The 27,889-nt window shown below is 38.0% G+C and overlaps 1 protein-coding gene and 1 pseudogene across 1 annotated transcript in view; both read right to left on the bottom strand.

The window, feature by feature from the left end:
- PTCHD4 (patched domain containing 4) overlaps positions 1-27,889 on the bottom strand; it is a 170,946-nt gene that overhangs the window by 75,711 nt on the left and 67,346 nt on the right. The gene's annotated exons all lie outside the window — the stretch shown is intronic.
- On the bottom strand, positions 13,905-14,891 carry LOC114226950 (60S ribosomal protein L9-like; annotated as a pseudogene).

Genomic DNA, 27,889 nt, shown 5'->3' with positions numbered 1-27,889 from the left:
GGCGTGTGACCACACCTGAGCCCAGAGGCTCGCAGCCTCGCCCAGACCCGGGTCCCATCGGGGTTTCGTCTTCTTGATCCCAATTCCTGTTGGTCAATTCCCTCTCAGCAATTCCTTCGGTCATTTTCTCAGAGCTCCAGGGCAGCTGCCGCAGAACTCGTTGGGCGGCGGGCTCGGCGAAGCTCCGGTGTGCCCGGTGCACGGCGGCGGGCTGGTCTGGTGTCGCTGCGTCGGCCCGTGGGTCTGCAGCGGTGGCCGGTCGCCGAGCGTGCGCACCTGGCCGCTTCCGGGGCGTTGAGATTCTTGAAGGACTCGGAGGTCAGCAAGCGCAGAGTCTCCCACCCCATATCTCCCAGGGGCTCATCTGTCCATGCTCGGCAGCGAGTGGAGCCATCCCCTCAGCCGGAGACCGCCGGGGGAACTGCGCTGAGCACGTTCCAGGCCGCCATTGTGTCGCCTGAGCCGTAGTTCTTAAAGTGTGGACTTTGGGTCACCGGCGTCAGCATCATCCCACGTACCCCTCTCTTTTACTCTAGTTGTAGAGCATCTGCTCAGCCAGCCCTCCGGTGGTTCTGGATGGTGTCTGCTCTGCTCTCCAGTCGTAGTCTCAAAATTGTTGTGGTAGGCAACGCTCAGGCTTCCGCCCTATGCCTCCATCTTGGTCCTCCTTTGTATAGTTAAGTCTTGATTGTTGTTGGTGTCACTGGGAGGAATTGTCCTCCAGGCCAATTGGCCGTGAGGACCCTCTTTGTCTATATAGGAAGAGTTACTGTGCAGGAGACATGTTTATGGGCCGGGTCTTGATGCAGCAATGCTTTGGCGCTCACTGAGTCTGCCTCTTGAATGTATCCCTTATGCGAGTGGTTGAAATCTGATGTCATCTCACACCGACCACTAGATGCCCTCGTTTCTGGGTCTCCAATGTAGTGTAGGTCAGCTACTGCCTGAGGCACTCAGCAGGGAAAAGCCTCTGCTCAGCTTGGATGGGGCGGAGCTACAGGGTGGAGCCTACAACCTTGGCTTCCTGTCATCCCCGCCCTATGAGGTTCCTGTGTCTGTGTCCCTCAGTACTCCTTGCAAACACCTCTGAGAGAAACGCGCCCTGGAGTTTTGCCCGCTGCCAAACAGTCTAGTCTCTCCCCTAATGAATCTGGATTCCCAGATTCTCGCCTGGAACTGGGTTTCAGTGTAGTTGGAACTGGGTCTCAGCGCAGTCTGGCGCTTCAGCGGCACAGGCAACCTTCCCTCTTCTGCGCACCTTCCCGTGCACGCCTCTGGAGCTCTGCCTTCCGCCACTCCTCTGTGCCTGCGCCCCACAGCCCAGATTCATTCCCCCAGCGTGCGCCTGGCTTCCCAGGGATTCGCCCAGAACTGGGGTTCAGTGCAGTCGGAGCTGGTATTCAGCGGAATCTGGAGCTTTTATCTCCTTCCTGCTAGTGAACGCCGGCCAGGCCGTCAGCCGCCCCTTCCTCTCCGGCTCCGTCCTCCCCGCAAGCGCGCTTGCTCGTGTCTCCGCCCGTGTCTCCATACCTCAGGCTTTTACGGCTCCTCTGATTATCCTTGTGGTTTTCTCTTTCCTTCTAGTTGTGGGCATTTCAGTCCGCCAGCTTTCCTGTTGTTCTGGATGATGTCCGTTTTGACTTTTAGTTGTATTTTTGAAATTGTTGTGCCCGGCTGTAGGTTAGGTGTTTAACCTATGCCACCATCTTGGTTTCTCCAATAAAAGTATTTTTAAATGATTATTTTAAGGTAGTGAGAATATGAATATTTTTTTATCATTTTTCTAAATTGCCTGTAATGGATTAAATGACTTTTAAACAGAGAGAAGAAAACAAAATTTAAATAACTTAATAGCTAAGAGTAAAAAGCAAGCATAGTTTCATTCAACTAAGATAAGTTATTGCATAGGATGTGAATTCTCAAAGCCCACTTTGAGCCATTACTTAAGCTACATCTGTTATTGCAGGTCAAATTTCCATTATTTATGAGACCATGCAGAAATATTATTGCTAAAGCTGTGTGTTCTATTCCTGTTATGAATTTTCAGACCATGTAACATATGGTGTATCTCTTATAAAGTTTAATCTGAATTAGTTAATGTTTCCATCCCACTCCCTCCATCACAAGAAATGTTGTAAATGTATTTCCACTATTTAACTTTCAGACTAGATCCACATACTTCATATACTCCAATGCTAAGCAATGCTGTCCATTGGGAGCTGGAGAGAACCAAATCCACATTATTTTCCAAAAGTGTATTATAGAGAATTCTAACTATTTGAAAGAGTCCTCTTTCTACTAATAGAAAATCTGATGCCCTTCTATAAAAATGAAAGTTAAAGATGTCTTAAATCACTGTGGATTTTGTTTTTATTTAAAATTAACTGCCACTTTGATAATAGTCTTTCTAATTTGGTAATAATGTATATACAGTATATTAGTCAGGATAGACTAGAGTAGGTTGTGGTAACAAATTAATCTCAAAATACCAGTGGCTTAGACTTTACCTTTAGACAAGATAGAATCGCAGCAACCTTATTTATCATCTCTCCACAACCTGAAACAACCAAAAGCACTGGACAAATGGTATGAAATAGTTTCAAAACAATCCTATATAATAAAGAGCTCATATGCTAATTAGACCAGATGGCTGAATGAACTTCCAGAACAACCAGTGGGCAGGGGCGGGGCCACGGGACTACGAGGCAGCCGGGGTTTGAGGCAGCCAGGGCTGCAAGGGCTGAGCCCCTTGCACGAATTCCGTGCATCAGGCCACTAGTGTATAAGAGACAGTTAAAGACAGTAATCCCTGGTAAATGGGCACAAATTTAAGCAGGGATATGGAATGTAAAAATGACCGAACTCTAAATTCTAGACATAAAAACCATAATTTCTGAAATGAAAAATATATTGTATGGGATTAATAGCAGTTAGACATTGCAGAAGAAAAGGTTAGTAAATTTAAGACCCAGAATAGCAACAATCCACAATGAACCCAATTGAGAAAAAAAGTTTAAAAAATGAACAGAGTATCAGTGAGCAGTGGGGCAACTGCAAGCTGTAGGATATATATGGAATTGGAGTCCCTAAGGGGGAATAAGGACAAAATAATTGAAGAAATGGACAGATTTTTTTCCAAATTTGTTGAAAAAAATAAATCCAAGACTCAAGAAGCTTACTGCGAGAAACATGGCAAAAACTACATTAAGGCACATCACCATCAAATTGTAAAAAAACAGGTTTTGTTCAAAACCAGATTTTTTAAAGAGCAGCCTGAGTAAAATGATATATACAAAGGAACAAAGATAAAGATGACAGGAAGTGTCACATTGGGGGGCAAAATGCAAGCAAGAAGATAATGGAGCAACATCTTTAACCTTTTGCACTCGGATGTTGAGTGTGACTCCACATGGTTAGCATTAGAATAAAGGAATCGAGAAAAAAGCAAGCGAGTGCAAAGGGTTAAAATACTGAAAGAAGCCCTGGCCCAGTGCTCAGTGTGTTTGAGCATCATCCCATACACCAAAAGGTTCAGGTTCAATTCCCAGTCAGGGCACATGCCTAGATCCCCAATTGAGGGGTGTATGGGAGGCCCATCGATGTCCCTCTCCCTCTGTCCCCCTCTCCCTCTCTGTCCATTCTTCTCTCTCTAAAATTAATTAATCAACAACAACAACAACAACAACAAAAGAACATATCCTTGGTGAAGATTTAAAAAATTAAGAAAAAAAATCTGCCAATCTAGAAATCTATTATTTAGAAAAAATACCTTTCAGAAATGAAGGCAAAATAAACACTTTTAAAGAAATATTAAAGGAAATCCTTCAAAGGAAGAAAAATGATAACAGATGGAAATAAGGATCTATATATTAGAACAAAAGACAATGTAAATTGTAGTTATATGGGAAAATATACACCTTTTTCTTATTTAAATATTTTACAAGGTAATTATTTAAAAATAATAGCAATGTAGCATAGGGTTTATAACATATGTAAAACACATGACAACAATAATATATGATAACAATGAAAAGGCTGAGAGGGAGAAATGGAAATATCCTATATAATAAAAGGCTAATATGCAAATTGTCCCCTCAGGAGTTTGACTGACCAGGAGTTCGAATGCTCACTATGACATGCGCTGACCACCAGGGGGCAGCATGGAATGAAGGAAGGCCCCAGCTGGCAGCCTGCAGCTGGGGGAAGGAAGGCCCTGATCGGCCCTGATCCTAGGGACCCTACCCATGCATGAATTTCATGCACCGGGCCTCTAGTACTACTATAAAGTTCTTATTCTATTTGTACAGTGGTATAATATCCCTTAAAAGCAAACTTTGATGTTCAAGATGTTTACTATAACCCTGGCTGGTGTGGCTCACTTGGTTGGAGCATTGTCTTGTACACTGAAGGGTCAGGGGTTCTATTCCTGGTTGGGGCATTTGCCTGGGTTGCAGGTTTGGTCCCTGGTTGGGGTGTGTGCAAGAGAGAGCTGGTCAATGTTTCTCTCACATAAATCTCTCTCTCTCTCTCTCTCTCTCTCTCTCTCTCTCTCTCAAATCAGTAAAACATATCCTTGGATAAGGATAAATAAAAAGGCTGTATACTATAAACTCTAGAGCAACCATTTAAATAATAATAAAAAAACTCAAAGAGGTATAGCTAATAAGTTACTCAAGGAGATAAGATGGAATAACAAAAACCACCCAATAAAAACACCAAAGGAAAATAGAAAAAAATAAAATGAAAAGAAACAAAGGATAGATAAGCAAATGATAGACCTAACTTGAATCATCAAGATGATATGAAATATAAATGCACTACATGCTCAAATTAAAAGTGAATGTCATATGGGAGTAAAAAAAGCAAGATCCAACTTTTAGCGTCTACAAGAAACTCACTTAAAATGTAAACACATAGATCAATTAAAAGAAGAACAGAGAAAGACATATCATGTTGACAGTAACCAAATGAAAGCTGGAGTGACTATATTAATATCTAACAATGCAAATCTCATTATAAACAATACTACCAGGGATAATGAAGATCATTTCATAATTATTCCTGGGTCAGTACATCAGAGGTTCATAATAATCCTAAATGTTCATGTACCTAATGATAGGGCTTCAAGAATTGAACTGCAAAAAGAGAGACATCCATAATTACAGTCAGATTTCAGTAACCCTCTCTCAATAATTGCTGGAACAAGTAGATTAAAAAATCAGCAAGCTGATAGATGACTGAAAGAATGCTATCAACCAGCTAAAATTTATGGAGCAGCAACAACTGCAGAATGCACAGGGAATCTTTATCATTATAGACCGTGTTCTGGGCCATCAAACAAGTCTCAATAAATTTGAAAGACTTCAAGTCATGCAAAGTGTGTTCTCTAACCAAAATGTAATTAAATTAGAAATCAATAGTATAAGAATCTCTGGGGTACCCTTAAAAACTTGGAAACTAAATGACATATGTAACCCATGGATCAAAGAAAAAAATTAGAAAGTATTTTGACCTGAATAAAAATTAAAACACACTGCCAAACTATGTGCCACTGAATCAATACTTAGGGGAAGATTTATTGCACTAACTAAACACCTATGTCAGAAAAGAAGAAAGATCTCAAATCAATGATCTCAGTTTCTACTGTAAGAAACTAGAGAAAGATGAAATTCAACTTATAGTAAGCAAAAGAAAGAAAACAGCACACGAGAGTACAAATCAATTAAGTAGAAAATTTAAAACAGGTAGAAAAATCAATAGAAACAAAATATTGTTTGTAGAGAAGACCAAAAAGATAAATTAACCTCTAGCTAGACATAACAGGAAAGAGAGAAGACAAAAATGAACCATTCTCAGGAGCCAGAGGGGTTACATCACCACAGATTCTACAGATATTGAAATGATAAGATAATATTATTAAATTTTTCATGCCAATGAATCAGATAATTTATATGAAATAAACATATTTGTTGAAAGATACAAGCACCAACAAAATCCCAGTGACTTAACACAGCCAAGGCTTCCTTCCTATTCATACTGTATGTCCTTTGCAGATTAATGGGACTTTGCTCCACTTCTTCACTCAGGCACTCAGGCTATTGAAGCTCTGAGATTAAGACACTAAGAACTCCATGTCTGCTGTAGCAAAACAAGAGCAAGACTGAAAAATCAAATATGGGTTTCCATAGGTTTAGCCCAGAAGTGACACACAGAACCCTTTTGAGAGTTAATTAGCCAGAACTACTCACATAGATCTTAACTATTAGGGGGCTGAAAATTGCATGGTGAGCGTAAGTTTCTCTGCCATAGACTGACAATAATATATCCCATGTTGCTATTGAAAGATTATTTTTTTTCTGTTTGGAAAAAATGCAGACTGACGGTTCTAGATTATCAACTGTATTTCCACATTTATGTATACGTTATCTAACTTTTGATACCTACAACACTGCTTTTAAAGCAGTTTCACCTTGGAAATAAATGGTTTAATCCTAATACAGTGTTCCCATATCAGACATTCCACATTTGTGTTTAAGAGTTTGGTAGTTTGAGACCTGCAATAACTTTGCAATAATTAGCAAAATATACTCCAACACTAAAGTTTATTTTGAAAGGATATTTTTTTCTCCTATGCAGTATGCCATTGCCATGTTGCAGAGTATTATGAAGATTTAAAAATAACAATGTGCATCTCACTTGCAATGAACTCTTCTGGAGTATGGTAGTACAATGTTGATAACTGTTGTTACACATTTCTATTTCTGATAGAATTCCTGCCAGTCATTAGATGGAAAATACCTGGCCATCATTATTGCATCTACTCATCATTATTCCTCTTACTATTCTGGGCCTTTTAAATGTGGTACTAATGAGAAAATATCTATAATAATAAAAGCGTAATGTGCTAATTAGACCAGACATCCTTCTGGACAAAGCCAGGGCTGCAAGGGAAGCCAGGGTCCTGGGTGCCAGAGGGAAGCCGGTGCCGGCAGCAGCTGGGGAAGGAAGGCCTACTCTTGCATGAATTCCATGCATCGGGCCTCTAGTTAGAATATATTTAAGGATAAATAATTTTTCATGAAGACCAGTTACAAAATCAAGATGTCATTTGTAGGTATGCAGGCTTTGAATTACACTTTATAACACTGTGGTTCTAGAAGTCTTAAAAGCAAACTTGTACCTGAGAAAGAAGTATTTCCATATTACTGTCCTTATAAAGGTCTCATAATAGCCCAAAATATTACAGACAGGGCAAGACCATTGTTTTAATAGGGCCTTGATGATTTTAACTACAAAAATAAATGTAAACAAACAAACAAACAAACAGTGGTCATACATCTAATACTATCAGGCATCACAGCAGAAAATCTGAGGAAATATATGTGTTATATCATTATTGACTTATCCTTAAAAATATTTTTAAAAATGTACACTCGAAGAGGGAAGATGGCGGCTGGCAGGATGGAGTGGAGAGAGAGGAAGTGAGTGAGTGAGGGTATAAAAGGAGAGTGTGTGGTTGTGCGTGGGGTGTGTGAGAGTGAGTGAGGGAAAGTTAAATCTCGCAGGAGCAGCAGGGGCTGGCAGAAAGCCTCTCCTTGACAAAGAGAGACTACCACTGCTGCGGGCACTCCCGGGACGGCAGGACCCTAGCACAGAGGGAGCCCACGCCATCTTGAGCAGAGAATGGCCTTAGGTAGAAACTCATCAACACCACCAACAAGACAGGCCTTGGAACTGCCCCGCGACCCAGCACCCACTCCAACCAATATCCTGCTACCCCAGCAGCAGACTCACAGAACCTGGGACCTCCACCTCCAAAGACACAGCTTTCCACAGCTATAACAACTCCATGACCATGTGGATTCCAACAACAGAGAGGAATCGACAGGACTATTCCAGCCATGAAGACAGAAGAGAAGCAGTCCAGAGATGGAAGACGCTGACGTGGTCTTCCCATACTAGCAGTTAGCAGCAGTGCATCACTGCAGGTTGCCCAGGACCAAACCAGAGGGAGTCAGACCTGCATTACCACCATTTGTCCACCATCCAGAACTGAAATGTCAGTGCTGACATGTACACATAAGGAACTGTTGGACATTGTAATTGGGTCTCAAAAGAACTGTTGGCCCAGAAAGAAACTCACTACAGACTGATTCATTTCCTGTCAGCATAACCATTATTGCTTGTCTCATTTTCGGTTCTTATAAGTGTATTTCTAATAGCACATGATCTCACTCATCTAGGGGAAATAATGAACAACATAGACTGATGAACAAGAACAGACCCAGAAACAAGGAGGCATGGATCAGACTGTCGGGCCTCAGAGGGAGGGTAGGGGAGGGTGGGGGTAAAGGGGAGAGATCAACCAAAGGACTTGTGTGCAAGCATATGAGCCTAACCAGCGGTTAAGGACAACAAGGGGGTGGGGGCATGTGTGGGGAGGGGTGTGGGATGGGAATGGGGCATGAGGACAAATATGTGATACCTTAATCAATAAAGAAATTTAAAAAAAAATTTTTTTAAAATGTACACTCATTACCTATCATAGGTAGTTTTATGTCAAGTTGAAATATTCTAAAACTCAAGAATTAGTAAACATAAATAAAGTTATACAATAAATATTTAAGATTAAATTTTGCCAGAATAAAATTTAAAAAAAAAACACAAAACATAAATTAAGCCTAGCTAGTGTTGCTCAGTGGTTGAGTGTTGACCCATGCACCAGGAGGTCACTGGTTCAATTACCAGTCAAGGCACATGCCCAGGTTCCAGGCTCAATCCCCAGCGGAGACACCCAGCCTCTGAGGGTAAGAGCCTCAGCAAGGTTAATCTGAGGAGCAGCTCCCCTGAGGGCATCTTACCCAGAGCATTCTCCTGCCTCTCCAAGGAGCCCATGTGCAGGACATGGATGGATGCTGTTTCTCTCTTGTTAATATTCTTTCTCTCTCTCTCTCTCTCTCTCAATCCCTTCCTCTCTCTCTAAAACCAATAAAATTATATTTAAAAAAATAAAAATATAATAAAATTGTATAGCTATTAAAAAGAGATTATTTTCAGGAATCTTGAAGAATTTTGATTTTACCTCAAGCTAGTTTACATAAAACTTCAAGGTATTTAAAATTCTCAGTAACTGGAATTCCAGTTGAAGATGGAAGAATACAATTTTCTGATCCAATCTCCTTCCTTGAAATATACCAGTATTAACAGAAAATGAAAATTATGGAAACACTATTTATCCTCAATGAAACAAGAAGATAGCTGCAACTCAAGTATTAATTGTGACTTAAATACTCTCAAGGATAAAAAAAAAAAAAGAAGCTGAGAAAGTTGATACACAACTTCTTTTGTTTATTTTATTATTATTATTTTTAATCCTCACTCGAGGACATGCTTAGAGAGAAGAAGGGGGAGGGAGAGAGAGAGAGAGAGAGAGAGAGAGAGAGAGAGAGAGAGAGAGAGAGACTTCAATAAAAGTCACAATAGGTGCCTTCTGTTGTGCCTTGATTGGGGACTGGGGATCAAACCCACAACCCAGGCTTGACCTGACCAGGAATCAAACTGGCAACCTTTCAATGCATAAGATGAGGGCTGGAGCGGATTAATGGGGGGAAATTGGGGGACATATGTAATACTTTCAACAATAAAGATTAAAAAAGAACATTTTCAGATATGCAAGATTTCAAATGTTTACTTCCAAGCTCTCTTTACTCAAAATGTGTTCCCTGTGACAAGAAGATGAGATTTGGGAAATAGGACCAAAATCATAGGACATACAAGAAAGGGGTCACATCCAACCAAAGGTGGCAAGGTCGCTGCAGCCTTAGAGAGAAGTCAGTTGACTGGCTCAGGAGAATAGAAGGCTCCTTAGAAGCAACATCTTTGAGAGGAAACAATTGACCTAACCCATTACTTAAAGCATTGTGACATGTGGAAAATAATGCTAAGTTTAGAAAGAATTAGCAATATTAACATAGAAAAGCAAAGCAAACACTAATTTGTGGAAAAATCTGTATGGGATTGAAATTTAATCATGGCTCAACTGCAAAAATGTTTGTAGTCATATTAATATAATCACTGACCATTGATTTAATAAAAATGATGATATAACCACAATGAGAGAATGTGAAGAGCAAACATGTGTGTCAGAGCTGGTATAAATGGGCTAAATCCTCATATTCCATAAAAAGTAGGCAGATAACGTACACTTCTTAAATCAATCACAGAACAACACAAACATCATGTATGGATTCAGCGAAAAGGCTGATGATGGGCCTGGACTCTATTTAAATGCAGAACTAAGCCTAAATAACTTGGGGGATAATGACTATATTAGAATAAATTATTAATAAGTAACAAAGTTCAGGAGCTGGGAAAGAGGATGCTATAAGAAAGTCTGCTAATTTCAAATGTTTCCTATTAAGGAAAATATAAGGATGGCCTTAAAAAGAGAAACAAATATTTAAAAAACGTCAATTCTTAATGTTTTGCATTTTTCTCTTATCCATAAAAATTCTAGAAAGGACTATCTCTTATCATTCTTGAACTCTGTGTAAAGTTCAGAAAAAAATTTCAACTCCAAAAGTTATTTTGCTTTTTAAAAATTCAGAATTAGTAAAATATAATTATTTGTAATAAAACATAGTGTAATATCACTTTGTTTTTCAATCTATCTACCTATCTTTCTATCTAAACATCCATCCATCCATCCATCATGTCTGCCTAAGTACATTAAGCAACATGTAGATCAAGGTTCACCAGTTATTAATGATAATTGTTCTGAGTGGTGAGACTTGGACTTATTTTTTACTCTTGTCTTTGTACTTTTTGTATTGATTAAACTTATAAAAATAATAATGACATTAGTATTGAAATATCTTTAATTTTATAATTGAAGAGATCTCTTTTCAGGAATTTTAGTGCCTGAAAATTGAATGATGTCATTCCCTTTTTATCATGCTTGTATATTTAATATCTCATTATATGGAATTAGTACTCTATAATTAAACCATTTGTTTCATGTTGCTCATTTCCTCACTATTTTTTTCTCCATGTAAACATCATTGTCACTTTTTTATTCTTATGAGTTAGAAATTGTGCTTCATTTATACTATTATTTATAATTCTCTGTGTATTGCACATTTGAAATGAACCTGAACAGAACAGTCACATTTTTGCCATGAATTTTTTTACCATAATTTATTTTCCAAATGACATAGATATATTTCCTGGAACTTCAAGGAAGAAATTGTGGAAGACCAAATTTTGGTTCGTATCTGAGGTTTTCTGTTTTCCTTGAAAACATTTAAACAAATACCTAGATATCAAGGAAAAGAAGCTTTTCACCTACTTTCACTTATTGACATTTAAGAAGATAAGCACCACCTCCACCAATAATAATGACAGAACTACTTGACCAAGGTTGTAGCTGGTGATATAATCAAAACACTATTCAAATTATTTAACAACCAATAATAATGACAGAACTACTTGACCAAGGTTGTAGCTGGTGATATAATCAAAACACTATTCAAATTATTTAACAACCAATAATAATGACAGAACTACTTGACCAAGGTTGTAGCTGGTGATATAATCAAAACACTATTCAAATTATTTAACAACTTGGGGAGGCTGGGAGTGCTGTTGGAATCAGCCAATCAGAACAGAAGCTATTGGAGCTGACAGGCACTTACTGGGGCAGTTATTAATTAACCCTGTAATTGCTGAAGTGTGGGGTGATAGAGAAGGGTCTGGAGTGGGGCTGTGTCACTGGGGATGATAGTGAGGAGGCTTAGAGCAGAAGCTCTATGTCTATGGTGTAGCAATTGTTTTAGTAGTTTATCCACTACCAATGGTTAACTATTGCTGGTACTATAGCCAAAAATGAAGACCAACCTTGGTTATAAATTCTTATACTTACAGAGGTAGAGTTTATATAAAAACTCAATCCTAAAGAACAAAGGAAAAGTGAAAGATGTGTTTCAAAGAGCTCTAGTAAGTCAGTGCTTGAAATCTCACCATTATTTATCAATAACTGTGGGCGAAGTATTACCATCTTTCCTTAAAAAAATGAAAATACAGTGATCTTGTTTTCTGGAAAGAAAACAAGAAAAAAAATGGCTCCAATATTTTATCTCATTTTAGCAGCAGGCAAATGGCTAACTCTTCCATGCACACTTTGTTCAAGAGCCAAAATCCATTTTCTCATCTATGCCTTCTACTATATTTTGTTAGGTTAAAGAGTCAAATGCATTTTCTGTAATAAAAACACAGACTTTAAGAGCTAGAAGAGTGCTAAGCATTAAAAGTAAAACCACCACTGCTGATCTGTGCCAAATAAGTAGAGACCCTGATTTAAAATATCCAAGAGTTCTCAATATTAGCATTACTGACATTTTGGACTGGATATTTTTTTGTTGTGGGGGCCATCCTGTATATTGTAGAATGTTTATGAGCATCCCTGTTTCTACCCTCCAGATGCCAGTAGCATTCTTCCTGTCCTGACAATAAAAAATGTCTTCAGACATTGCTAAATATCGTGTGTGTGTGTGTGTGTGTGTGTGTGTGTGTGTGTGTGTGTGTGTGTGTGTGTTGGGTGGGGAGGAGGATATTGTCCCTGGTGGAGAACACTGAAATAATCTAAGAAAAATATTTGATTTTAGAAGGCATGATGTTTTTTATTTCTTGAAGATTTTCCTCGCTAATTGTGTTTAATGTAGGCTAATATTAACATTGATTTTTATTTGCTGACCACAAATTATTGGTGAACAGGGAAGTAGGCCAATAAATACAAAAATATCAGCCAGAAACCAATCTGGAATTTAAAGCATTTCATGTTAAACATTTTGTCAAGTTGTGGCTGCATCATTCATTCCTTTACTTTCCATCAACAAATATTTTCTAGGCATAATTCCAGAAATTGGGGATTCAATGGCAAAAAATAATAGTTGAGTTTGGCCTGTCATGGAACTTACCTTTCTGTGGCTGCACACAAATATTCCAGTAAAATGTAAACATTCTCAACATGTTCTAGCCAATTTTTGACTTTTATGTCTCAACAATTCTAAACTAATATTTAAGAATTGTACTTATTTTAAGTCATGCCACTAAGGATACAATAGGTGGTGAAAAATTTTAAAAATCCAATCAGTTATATGCCTGCTTCTTGTGCAGGCTCTAGGCTTTATGCACACCAAAATGCATGAGGTTTCCTGAGTGAATTCTCCAAATCTTTTCAACTCCATATTGTGGTGCATTCTGCTGCCCCTTTCAGGAATTTACTCTCTTAACTCTCCTCCCTCAGCTCAACTAGTCATTCAAATAGCCTTATTTTCTCATCTCCTCTGGGAAGCCTGCATCATCTCCATGGCTGGGTTAGGCTTTTCCATTGAAACTCATTTAAAAACCCATAGTCTCATCATGGCCTTATAGTGTTGTAATTATTTGCTTTTGAAGTTATAGAATGTACCTTGTTCACCATCATATGCCCAATGAGTAGCATATTCTGTCACATGATGTGTGCTCAATGTATAGTTACTGAGTAAGTAAATGAATGACTGATCCACTTGGAAAATGCATCCTGTTATAGATTCTAATATATATATGCACCTATGAGGCAGATGTTCATGCCAATATCAAGATATTCCTTTGTTGTTTTCTAATGTCTGTATTCCCAGTCTTCTTGGTTTTCATCGATTTCTCAATTCTTAAGCCTATTAAAGTTGCCTTGCCTTTGGTGTATCCTTTTTATTTGGTGAGGTTGACCTTGATAACCATATTCCACCCCCAATTATTGCTTTCCAGTCCTCTTTTATTTTTCCCCAATACAAGACTTTTATTGCATCTTTAGAATATCGCAAGTGTGACAAATTGTTCAGCATCTTGCTATTTCTACAGCTGGACAACTTAGATCTTATTCATCAGCTTGCTGAACTGTTCCTTTTTCAGAAACATAGATCCCATCCAAAAATTTTCTGATATCCTTGTTTTTAACTGTTGTGGCTTGCTGAATCAAAGCAGCTGAATTTGATACAAGTTCAATGTCATTTCCTTCAAGAACCAACTCATCTTTGTGGGCTTGAGATACTGAACAAGCAAAGCCTGAACTCATCTGAACTCTGCAGATGTATTTTTCACCCAAGAAATTTCTGATTTCAACAAGAGAACCATTCTCCTGAATAACGATGTTGATGGGGAAGTGAGCGAACACAGACTTGATCTTCTAACAAAAGCCTAGTTAGTATAACACCCTTGATCCTGTTGTGTACATGATTGCAGATAGTGAGAACCGTGGCCAGTTCCTTTCTTTTTCCCTATGTGTCAATCCGGAGCCTCTTTTTCTTTCTAAGGAGACTGAGCTCCACATTGATATGGTTGAAGTCCCTCCACAGGGTGCCTCTGGGGCCCTTCACAAAAACTGTACGTCCCTCCAGAATGATGTCCACATTTTCAGGGATGTCGACAGTCTCATTTCTTCGTCCTCACAGTAGATGTGGCAAAGAGCTCCATTCCTCTCTTTTTCCAAACATCCATGCATCATTGCTGTACCTGCCTAGGCCTTTTGCTAACTGTTTTACTACATCTATTATTTTAGTTAAACTAGTAATATTTCTCACGCCCCTATTATGAATTTGGCATAATCTTAGCATTCTGCATACAAAGATAAATAGGGAAACTCATGCTCTTAGAAAGTGCATAGTGAGTCAAATACTACTTCAATTTTACACAGACATCCTGGGTCATTTATATACAAGATGGGCACCAGAAGGGATAGATTGGTCCCCAAACAAGCCTTCAACTTCTCTGTTGTCTGATCTCCTGTTTGTCCCCTTTAAGTCATCATTCATCTCCCAGATGTCTTGTCTGTCTTCCTTCCAACTTGGCAATACCATTTTGGGATTTTTACAAGAGACATCACTCTCCAATTTATTATGTTCTTTATTTTGATAAAGCTCTTCCTGAAACAATCCCATTTTACACACTTCACTCAGCTTATAGCTGGAGTCCCCACAACCTTAAAAAGCCCTTAATAGGAATGGTTCAGCACCTAGAAAATGAAAGCTTTCCTGGCTGTCTTCTAAGAGCAAACACACAATCCTACCTCCCCAGAGAGAAAGGACAACTTCCTCAGAGCCTTCTCAGCTTCCTGCTTCCAGGTGAGACGTGAATTCTGTCTGGCAGCAAGGCTGCTCATGTCTCAATGCATCAATACTTCCAGAGGCATTTATGTTATAAAAGTGGATCATTACAAATTAATAGTTCAATTCATATGCCCCACTATAAGATGGCAAAGAATATAAATATCCAATAAGGAGATTTAAAAAGTTCAGCATCTGATCTAGCAATTTCACTTTTGGCTATTTACCCAAAGACAATGGAAACACACACACACACACACACACACACACACACACACACACACAAAACAAAAAAACAACACTAGTTCAAAAAGTTAAATGCATTCCAAGGTCACTGCAGTATTATTTACAATAGCCATGATATGGAAACAACCTAAATATTCACAGATGGATGATTGGGCAAAGAAAATGTGGTATAGATATATACAATGAAATATTATTCAACATAAAAAAGAATGAAAATTTCCCTTTGCAATAATAGGATAGATCTAAAAGGATTATGCTAAGTGAATTAAGTCAGACAGATACAGACAAATACTCCATGATCTTGTTTATATGTGGAATCTACAAAAAGAAAGGAAGGAAGGAAGGAAGGAAGGAACGAAAGGAAGGAAGGAAGGAAGGAAGGAAGGAAGGAAGGAAGGAAGGAAGACAAAACAACAACACCACAACAAAAAACCAAACACCCAAGGTCATAGATACAGAGAACATATTGGTGGTTGCTGGAGACAAGTAATAAAGGAGTGAGCTAAATAGATGAAGAGAGTCAAAAGATACAAACCTCTGGTTATAAAACAAGTAAGTCATGTTGACATAATGTACAGCATAGCAACTATAGTTAATAATACTATATTATATATTTGAAGGTTACTAAGAGAGTAATCTTAAAAATTCTCATCAAGCCCAGGCAGCATGGCTCCATGGTTGAATGTCGACCTATGAGTCAGGAGGTCACGGTTCAATTCCCGGTCAGGGCACATGCCCGGGGTTGTGGGCTTGATCCCCAGTGTGGGGCTTACAGAAAGTAGCCAATCAATGATTCTCTCTCATCATTGATGTTTCTATCTATCTCCCCCTCTCCCTTCCTCTCTCAAATCAATAAAAATATTTTTTAAAATTCTAATAAAAAAATTCTGTATAGCTAAGTATTCTGATGGATATTAACTAGACTTATTATGGTATCATTTCTCAACATACACAAATATCAAATCATTATGTTGTAATGAAACTAATACAATGTTCTATGTCAGTTATACCTTACTTTTTAAAAGTTCAACTCAATAATTAAAAAGAAAGTTAAAATGAAACTGTAATAGCATTTCTTGCTATTTAAGTTCTCATCAGTTATTAAAATGAAATTATCGAGAATTGGTGAGAATTGGAAGAAACAGACATTGACTGTCATGCTCTGCTGAGAAGATAAATTAACTTAACCTTGTTAAAAAGTAATTTTCCGGTGCTATTAAAAGTGCACATATCCTTCGACTTAGCAATTTCACTTTTAGGAATTTATCATAAGAAAATAATTAGAGAGGTGAATAAAATTGTATGTACAATCTTCTCCCTCCTTCTCCTCTTCCTCTTCCATTTCAGCTTCCTCTTCCTTTCCCTCTTCTCCTCTCCCTCCTCCTTCTTTTTCTTCTTTTGAGTTTGCCATGTTTTTGTAGAGTCTCCTCATTAATCCACTCAGAGATTTGATGCCCTAATGCTTCTTTCCATTTCTCCAAATATAACCCATCACTACTGCTATTACTGCTACTCACAATTCTTCCTCTACTACCACTCTCACACCTGTTTACTGCAGAGCACTACTAACCTACTAAGAGGCAGTATGACCTAGTGGTCAAGAAAATTCTACTTTAGTGTGAAACCTTGTTCTATTCACTTAGTGCAGGGGTCCTCAAACTTTTTAAACAGGAGGCCAGTTCACTGTCCCTCAGACCGTTGGAGGGCCGGACTATAGTTTAAAAAAAAACCTATGAACAAATTCCTACGCACACTGCACATATCTTATTTTGAAGTAAAAAAACAAAATGGCAAAAACACCTGCGTTTGGCCCACGGGCCATAGTTTGAGGACGCCTGACTTAGTGTATAATCTGAAAAAGTAACTTAAGCTCTTATATCTCAATTCCTTTCATATAAAAATGAGGACAATAACAGTGTCTACTTCATAGTTTATTTGAATATTAAAGGAATTAATTTACCTAGAACAGTGGCATATCAAAGTTTAATAAATGTTAACATTTATTATGATTACTTATCCATAACATTTATTATGATAATAATAGTTATTAGTTATTTCAACCTTCCTATATTCCTTGTATTATGTTAAACACTTTATATATATTTTCTCATTTATCCCTCAAAGTAACCCTATGAAATGGATATTATTATGCTAACTAGAGGCCCGGTGCATGAAAATTCATGCACTGGGATGGGGGTGGTCCCTCAGCCCAGCCTGCCCCCTCTCACAGTCCGGGAGCCCTCAGGGGTGGGAGGCGACCCGGCGATCAGGGGAAGGCAATGCCCCAACACACCTCTGCTGCTGCCACTGCTGGCAGCGCAAGCCTCAGCTGGCCCTGGTTACCTGAGCCTCGGGTGGCCATGGGTGGCTGGGCATCTGACATTTGAGGCTTGCCTGCACCTCAGGCTGTCCCTGGGCGGCTGGGCAGCCGCCATCCAAGGCTTGCCTGCACCTTGAGCCGGCCCTGGGCAGCTGGGGGGCTAAGGGGACTGGGTGCCACCATCTTGTGGCTGTGGACGCCACCATCATTGAGGGCAGGGCAGTCAATTAGCATATTCCCTCCTTATTGGCCATGGGAACTGCCATCTTTGTGATGGCATGAGGGTCAATTAGCATATTCACTCTTTATTAGATAGGATGATGATTAAGCCATCAATGACAAATGCTGAATGATTTGGTAACTTAATGGAATATCACATTTTGTCTTTAAATATGTTCCTCAAAATAAATTGCTAAACTTCATGTGACATGCTTATAATTATAAAGTTTCTAAATAATTCTTCTAAGTAAAAATGATGAAAAGTTAATATATCAGCTCATTTATAAAATTTCATATTTCAACACTAAGCACTATCTGTATATTCCCCATTGTGAAAGGCAAGAGGTACACACAATTCTTTCCTCCTTCCCAGTTTATTATACAGAAGGTGTCCCCTAAAATGTATATGCACTTTACTCAATTTTGAAAATGAAATGTATTTTAATAAACACTGCCTTTATAATTATTCAAAGTGTGTGTGTACATTTTTGGGGATACCCTATGTTTTACAATTTTGAGATTTATATAGTTGCTTTCAATTCTATATCTGTAATTATAGGCATTTGTATCTTTGGTTCTATATTTAAATAGTTTTATCATGGTTTCTCAATTCTGAGTTCTTTACATTTATTCTTTTTTAATGACATTTTGTAAAGGAGCTTCTATTTCAAGAAGGGGTCATGTTAGCTCTATTCCCTGAGCTAGTCACCAGAGATCATCTATCTTTAATATTAATGCTTGAAAGAAAATTGAGATAATTATGAATATTTTATTGATCCATATTTCTATGTTTTTTCTTCAGAATTACAGCTTATCATTATGTTGACCCCTTTGTCTCCATCTTAATCATCTCTCTAATTGTTTTTCTATTTTTGTTCTTTTTTATTTCATTTTGTGTGATATTCTCAAGTTGGTGCTGTGTTTCTGTATTTTCACTCTTTATTTTGTATTTTGTTCCAATAATAGTTTTAATTTCTTCCTTCCATTATTCCTCCACACACACACAAGCTCTGCCAACTTGCTTTTCTTCTTTTTTGCTGTCTCTTTAGTTTTTCTGTTTTCTTTTGTCTATTTTCCACATTTTTTGTAATCACTGTATTTTCTATGGAGTATGCTTTGAGATTTCTCATTTTCTGTGATAAATGACTCCTCTGGTAGAATTCCATCATCTGCATCTTGCTTATATTCTTTTCTCCTTCATTCTATGAGCTGGCACCTCTCTGGTTACAGAAGGGAGGCGATTCTATTAGAGCAACTGGAGAGGGTGTCAGCAGAAGTGAGATTGTCATCTTCAAGGCTCAGTTTGAGCTGTACATCATAGAACCTCCCTCACTAAATTCTCTGTGTCCTCTATCCTGGTCCAGCATCTTCATTTAGCTTTTGGCACTCAGGAGGTCCAATGGCTTGCTGAGACCCTCCTGAAAAGATGGGCTCCCTAGGTGAGGGATAATCCACATTGCTCCCCTCCAGTCCTCATCTAGGCCTTCCTTCACCAAGAAAGACTACTCTTTCCTTTGCTCCATTTTCCTAACATTTTACATCAGACTGAGTTCTTATGGGGCATTGTTCTGACTCTCCCAAGACCAGCCTCGGCTTCTACATGTCATTCTAATATTAGAAGGATGGTTTGAGCTTTTCTCAGAATTATGACATTTAGTAGTCAAGGAATCTTAAATCCAAGGAGCTGGATACAGGTTAAGTCTTTCATTCTTTCTCAATTTATTCCAATATAGCAGATATTCTCAATTTATGGCTTGGGGTTGTGACTCTTGGGTTGCTTTCAGTGGTTGGTAAGGCAGGGAAATTATTAAAAATGTCTGTATCAGCATCTCTAATTAGAAGCTTTGTCTATCTATGAAGCTGATATGAAGTCCCACCTCCCCTTGAATTTTCTTCAATAAATCAATCACAATTTGATCTTTCTCCTTCATGGCCCCATTTTGGTGCTTATTATTTTATCTCTGCAATATATATCAGATTGTATCCTAAATCAGTCCTGATTTTTTCCATATGTATAAAAATGAAAGCTTAACCTCAATGAATGAAGGGATCACATCAGTCTTGCCTACCACTTTCCCCCCACTACATAGCATAATCTCTAGCAGTAATACATGCTCAATAAAAATTTGGAATGAAATAATGAATTAACTCATTAATCTACTTCCAAACAAGATTATATTATATTTGAGGGGATCCAATGCTTATCAACATAAATAATTTTGAAAATGTTTTAAAAGGACTATAAAATAATATATATTATGTACCTGGCAGCTGAGAGTAAATAAGCCCTTAATGCCTTGATAATGGAATTGAATTAAATGTAATTGAATTAAAGTAAATTAATATAATTAAATATAGAGGTACATTTGGAAGAATACTTATATAGATTACATATTTATAAAAGTTAGAATAAAATAATGTAGACAACAAAAGTAAAATAGCCCAGCTGGTGTGACTCAGTGATTGAACAACAACCCAAAAACCAGGAGGTCATGGTTCAATTTCCGGTCAGGGTGCATGACCAGGTTGCAGGCTCCATCCCCAGTAGTGGGTGTGCAGAAGGCGGCTAATTGGTGATTCTCTGATCATTGATGTTTCTATCTCTCTCCCTCTCCCTCCTTCTCTCTGAAATCAATAAAAATATTTTTAAGTAAAATAAATAACATACAAAAGCAAGAGAATTATGTAAGAGGTAAAATGGAGGAAAGTAAAAAGTTGTTTGGATACTAAAGTTTGTGAATTATTTTTATTTTTTGCTTGTTTCTGCAACAGAAAAATTAGTTTTAGCATAATAAAAGAAGAAGACTAAAGGAAGTTTTTTTATTCTGTCTTATAATGCCAATGTTGGATTTATGAAAATGTTTTTGAATTTCAGAAGAGAAAAGTTTAATTTTCAGCAGTTTGAATATTTAGTTTTCCTACAGCCCAGACAGGCATCCTGAAAGCAGTATAAAAGCATGACATTAAAACAGTTTTATAAAATATGTGTATTTTTTTTTTCTATTCAGGAAGGTACATTTAGTATTCAAGATTTGAAGGGCAAATAACTGGGATTTCCAAATTTAGTTTTTTTATAGTGCAACCATATATCAAAACTCAGTCTTAGAGTGTAATAGGATAAAATTTTGGTAAATGCCTAAAGTTATTTTACCATACTAAGAAAAAATAAAGAATGTAGCAAGGTACCAATTAAGTTAGTTAGCTATGCTTACAGCTCAAAGGCTGATGAAGTTCAAATTAAAAAAAAAATGAACCTCTAAATATTATGATAATCTAGGCTAATGTGTCATTCTAATCTTAGAACCTAGTAAAAAAGGGTAATTTTAGTTTTGCATTTATGAAATACAATGAATCAGAAATATCAAACACTTGGGAGTGAACCAAATGGCATTTTTACCCAGTTCCTATGTAAATTTGTGACAGTACCATATAGGTAATATTTAAACAAAAAGATGATGTATTTCCTTCACTTTGTAATATGGTATATTTAAATAGATGACCCCTTTTTATTGTGTCCATCATGTGGTAGAGGAGAGGAGCTAGCTCTCTATGCTCTTTATAAGAACACTAATCCTAATCATGAAGGCTGCAATCTCATGGCTTAATCACCTCCAAAGGCACCACCTCCAAAAATTTGAGATTCAAGAAAAAATGATAATCAAAAAAGTAGTATGTGAGAAAATGAACAAGACCATGAACTATACATTTAAAAATAATGTCTAGTGATGTTAAATAGTAACACTAGAATTAAAATGATAAACAGTAATAAAATATAAGTCACAAGGGGGTCTAAATAAAGTTAAATGATCTAACTTCTTTATTATATAAGGAAGAAAAATGAAAGTTTTAATAAATTTCAGACTTTGATAAGTATGATTATTATAATTCCCCTAGATCAATCACAAAATTAGAAGCAAACACATAAATCGGAAACATGCAAAAGGGAAAAAGGTATAAAAATTATTAAGTCAATCCAAAAGATGACCAAAAAGAGAGTGAAAAAAATATATAGATAGTAATATATGTGGGACATGTGAAACAAATAGAAAGCACAAAGTAAAACGGTAGATTTAAATCCAAAGACATATGAAATTACATTAAAGGGACTAAGTTCTTCAGCTAAAAGACAAAAATTTTCCCATCATACTGGAAAAATTTTCACATTCAACTATGTACAATATGTAAGACACATAGAAAATCTAAGAAAACCAAAAGGTTGATACTAAAAGAATACAAAAACATATACTTAAATATGAAGAAAATATTTTGATGAAGCTATATTAATAGAAAATAAACTTTAAAGCTAAAAGCATTTCTAAAGATATAAAATCAGTTTATTCTGATAAAATATTTAGTTCATGAAGAAGATATAATAACATATATTTGTATGCACATTATAACATAGGTAGTGAAACTATAAAGAAAAGCTAAGAGCTGATTATCTTAAAAGTCCAGATAATGTTTATTGCAAAGGAGGGGAGTGTGAATAGAAAGATATTCAAAGGTTTCTGGAATGCTGGTGATGTTCTATTTCTTAATCTGAGCAGTATTCACACAAGTTTTATCATATAGCTATTAAAAATAATATAATACTGTTTTTTAACGTTTTCTGTATGTGTGGAAATTCTTGAGTTATTCAATAAAAAGGAATGCTGCATAATAATATAAATAATATAACCACCTCTGCCTGCAGGGATTGGGCTGAAACCAGCTCTCTGACATCCCCCAGGAGTCTCGGATTGTGAGAGGGCACAGGCCAGACAGAGGGACCCCACCAGTGCACGAATCCGTGCACTGGGCCTCTAGTATCTACATATTTATCTACCTATAGCTGTAGTCAAAGATATACATTAAATTTTTATCAACAACTATCTCTGGATGGTGGTTTTATTCATTCTTTTTCTTTCAATTTTTTCCTATGTTATGTATTGTTTTTGTAATAAGGGCAAAATAAAATTTAAAAATACCACCACTCAGGAATAGAAAATTGGGTTTCTAGAGAGAATAAAGGATTCAGTAGAAGGATATGTGTCAACCTTAAAATGGAAAATGAATAGCTTTATGGAAAGTGAGACATAGATACTCAATGAGAAGAAAATACTTGGAAAGCAGCAATGCTGAAAATGACTTCAGGGTGAGTATGGACAGCAAATTAGATAGAAGCTTGCAGTGTTATGTGCCAGAAATGAGAGCCAATGTTATTTATAGTTGCAAAAGCACAGACACCATGGCACAAAACAAGGACAGGCAGCCTCTTTTTATATATATATATATTTGGAAAACCTGACTATAAGGCAACAATTATATAGCAAACTAGTTTTAGCTTAAACTAGGTACAAGGAAGAAAATAGCCACCATGACCTAAAAATCATTATAGCAATATGGAATTCTCCAGTGGGATAATTTCTCTTTCTGGTTTTGTAAAGTGCTTAGCCTCTATTAATGGCAGCCCCAAGTTTTATCAGGGTAATGGTAAAAACATGGATATTTACATTTTTATCTCTCGCAAATAAGACATATCACAGTAGTCATACATGATGCAAAAATAAGTCTACATAGGAAGCTTGCATGCCTTCAAGAGTTCAACTTATTGAGAAAGAAAAGTGCAGCCCTAACTGGTTTGGCTCAGTGGATAGAGCATTGGCCTGCGGACTGAAAGGTCCTAGGTTCAATTCCAGTCAAGGGCATGTACCTTGGTTGCGGGCACATCCCCAGTAGGGAGGTGTGCAGGAGGCAGCTGATTGATGTTTCTCTCCCATAGATGTTTCTGACTCTCTCTCCCTCTCCCTTCCTCTCTGTAAAAAATCAATAAAATATATTTTTTTAAAAAGAAAAGAAAAGTGCAGACATTATAAAAGTGGGAGAAATGAATCCTGACACAAGGCTGGCCCTTAAAAGTGGATACAATGCACAATGTTCAAAGGATATTGTAAACTGAAGGTGTCCGATATGTTAAGCAGAATATGGCAGCAGGGGTCGAGGTGTCAGTTAATAATCAAATTCAGACAAGCAAATGCAGGCTGCTCCTAGGTCTAGGGAGGGCCAGGAGTTGGGTTGGTGGAGAGTAGGAACCCGTGTCCTGAAAGAAAGTTGGTTGGCAAGAGTTAGGCAAGAACTTAAGGCGAGCAGATGGACTTCAGGGAAGGATATCAAATCCAACAAGATATTGGGGTGCTGTAGCATATCTTGTAAGAGATAGAGAGGATTAATAGGATATAGACATCCCTCAGATAGTATAAATAAAAATACCTAATTGAGAGATTACTTACTGAGGTATGGGCAGAGCCATTAAAATAACACCACCACCACCAGCACAACAACAAGGAATGTTGAGGTGCACACAGACTATCAAGAGCAGGAAGCTGCCCTGGCTGGTTTGGCTCACTGGATAGAGCGTCGGCCTGGGGACTGAAGGGTCCTAGGTTCGATTCCAGTCAAGGGCATGTACCTTGGTTGCAGGCACATCCCCAGTAGGGGGTGTGCAGGAGGCAGCTGATCGATGTTTCTCTCTCATCGATGTTTCTAGCTCTCTATCCCTCTCCCTTCCTCTCTATAAAAAATCAATAAATATATATTGAAAAAAAAAGAGCAGGAAGCTGTTCGCACTTTAAGTCTAAAGGAAGAAAGGGAGGAAACAGTATCAACAGGGCTCAGTAAGAACTGTAGATATGGAGGAGTGGCTGCCTGTCAGAGGCTGAAGTTGCCATAGAAATAGTGTCAAAATAAGGAGGAAAAGGGCAGGAAAAAAACTAGAGGCCAAGGGAGTCTGGGTGATGGAGGCCATAAAAATTAGCTTTTTAGTGCAAAAATCAGGGAAGAGAGGGTAGAGAAGAAAATCTATTAGTGTAATTAGTATTACTAGAGTAACCTGCTCAAGTGTTATACAAGGAACCAAAGGTGAGGCCAGTAATGCAAAGTGGGCCAATATGCCAGAGCTGTACTTCATTCAGTCAACCCCAAAATAATTTTAAAACACTTCCTATATTGGGCCAGCTCCTCTACTAGTTGCTGAGGATACAAAAAGAGCAAATCCTTTCTAATGAAGGAGTTATAGCTCAGTATAGAAGTTAGGCAAGAATATAGAGAAGGAAAGACAAAACAAGAAATCAGTCATTCTTGGGTTTGGAAGTCGGTAAAGAAACACCATAGAGCAAAAGACATTTAAGGCTTGGAAATCAAAACAATGGAGAGACAGAAGGAAATATCTGGATGAGGAGTGGGGGTGGGGGGAATCATGAGACATGAAGCAGTCTTGTGTATTTTGGGAATATAGCAGTTTGGTCCAAGTGTAGAATGTGAGGTAAATTGGAATTAGAAGCTACATAGCAACTAATCCGAAGGGTCTCCTTGGACAGACTGCTCTAGGAACACAGCAGTGCTGATCTGAGTGAGTAGATGGCACATTGGTAGTAGTGGTTGGGTAGGGTGGGGGAATACGGAAGTGCTCATACAACATGCTGCTGCTTTAGGGGTTTTATCCCTCAGGATAAGATTATGAAGAATTAGCAGAATGGGTCAAGGGATAAACAGACTGGAATAAATAACATAAGCAAAAAGAAAAATATCATCAAAAGCTCACAGAGGGAAGAGAAAAGCCATCAGAAACACTATTTAAAGTTGTTGATAAACTTTCTAAGATGAGTCAATATCACCATTTACTAACATGGTGATATTGACTCATCTTAGAAAGTTTATCAACAAAAGAAGATGCCCAGCATAGAATGGTAGGGTCCAGCATGTGAACATCTGTTGTGTATGCAGAACTTTCCAGGGGAGAATTACACTGAATCTGGGAGTCATGGGTGGGCATGTTGGTAGCATTCTTTAAGGGGAACAAGGAAATTCATCAGACATCACTGTTTTCTAATTCATGCTCATCACATAGCCTTCTGAGTAATACTTGGTCTTTTATATATATATATCAAGAGAGAAAAACTAGTTAAGGGATATATGTAAACCACTTTTTGAAAAGGTTACCAGAAGAGAGATTTTTGACTAATATATTATCACTTGTCAACTTAATTAATGGGCTCCTTTCATTGAGAATCCAGGTCTACCACTGTACCTTTACAAGACAATTTCCTGATCTGTAAGACAGACATTCTAACCTGGAATACAGTAAAATTATAAATAATTCTACCCTTTGGAGTCTCTTTGGCAGCCTCACTCAGTTTCCCCTGCCAACCTTGCGATGTCATTGCCTCCATTCCTTTAGATTTTCTGCATCTTAAAAATAGGTTGGCTTGTCTACAGAGAAACTTAAGGTCCTAAGTGGAAAATCACACCTCTAGAAACACTTTAGTAAAATGATGACAGGAAGTATGTGGATGTAACAGTCGAACAAAGTACAGCCACCCAGACTGTAAAATAAACTTAATTTATCTCAAATTTAGTTTTACTTTCCATTAAATTATGAAGGAGGCACTATAAAATGGTAGAGAACTAGCAGTTTTCAACATTGTTCAAGCCTCCGGAATTTTTTCTCAAACTAAATCTTTATGAAAATTGTCATGTAAAAATATGAAGTGCATGGTCAGAAGCAGGAAGGAACAGCCAGGGTCTGCTGGCTCAATTCTTTCCACCACGGCTTGGAGTTCCGCAGCGCATCCCAAGGAGCGCCAGGGTCAAGTTGAGATCAGCTCACAGAATCAAGGAACCTGGGAGGGAAAATCGAATGATACAGGTTTCTACCTTGGCTCTGTGGATGCTTGAGAATAGGGTATGTGGTGAAACAGCTGTAATCAATAAAAACTACAGAAACCTTTAACAAGGAAATAAGACTACCCTCGCCCTCAGGACCAGAACCCCTGTGAGGAGAGTCCCAGCTTGCCACTCAGGGAATCAATATCTGGTGACTTGATTTCCTTATTTAACAGAAGCAGCTGCCCTCCATTACTCCTGGGCAAATAAGAAAGCAAGTTTCATGATCAAATGAATTTATGGCTTAAAACTGAACAGAGACCAGCTTGATCCAACATGAACTAATTTCACCTAAGGGTAACCCTTAGCCTCATTATATGTTGTGACTCTTAAAACCTAAAAGTAATATGGAAAACGAGAGTTATAAATACATGTATACATACATTTGCATAGGTACACTTGCACAGAAATCATCAATCACTAGAGCCCAGCTTTAACACTGCCGTTTCACACTGCAGGGCCACCTTTCACATTTTTAGGTTAAAAAAAAACAAAACAGAGCAACTTTGGTCAGGTCCAGATGTGTTTGCCATGTGCTACATTCTGTGTTGCTACAAGACTCTAGTCTAGAGAGATCCACATATAAGTACTCATTTGGTTTGAGGATGCGTTTTAACCATTCACGGCAAAATTTAGAAGAAACCTCAGTCTTTTAGATTATTTTTTATGATGACATCTGTTACGGCAGCAAAAACAACCTGCACATTCTTAGTATCTGTGGCGCATGTGAAGCGGGTGTCTATTTCCTTTGTGTCCTTTCTCTTATTGAGGTCTTCAAACTGACATTGCATGAATGCAGCTGCCTCTTCATATGTGTTTGAGCCTGCATATTCTGGATAGCATATAGTGAGAAGGCTCCTTTTGGTTTTTTCTTCGAAGGGAAACCCACATGAAGACACAAAATGGTCCACAAAACTCCTCTGAGAAATCTCTGCCACTTCCCGTGAAGATGCTGAATAGCCCTCCCCCTTCTTGGATACCCCCCCGCCCCATTAAAATAAAGGAACCTCAAAAAAGGAAGCAAATTCTGCTAAAGGGGGGCTGCTCTGCCTGTGGATTAGCTCTCTGTCTCACTGTTTCACTAATAAACTCACTTTCACTTTACACTCTATGCTGGCTGGCATTTGAATTCTTTGCTGTGCAAAATTAAGAACCCATCGTGGGTTTCGAACCCAGTTCTCTCGATTCCCAGAATGCCTGCAGCATGTTGAAAGGATTTTAGAGACAGAAGAGGCAGTTAGGGAAAGGGGGGGTCCATGGGAGAGGA

Source organism: Eptesicus fuscus, chromosome 10 (assembly GCF_027574615.1).
Source record: "Eptesicus fuscus isolate TK198812 chromosome 10, DD_ASM_mEF_20220401, whole genome shotgun sequence".
Classification (NCBI taxonomy): Eukaryota; Metazoa; Chordata; class Mammalia; order Chiroptera; family Vespertilionidae; genus Eptesicus; species Eptesicus fuscus.
The sequence above is the reverse complement of the archived record's forward strand: the minus strand, read 5'-3'. Positions and strand labels throughout refer to the sequence as shown.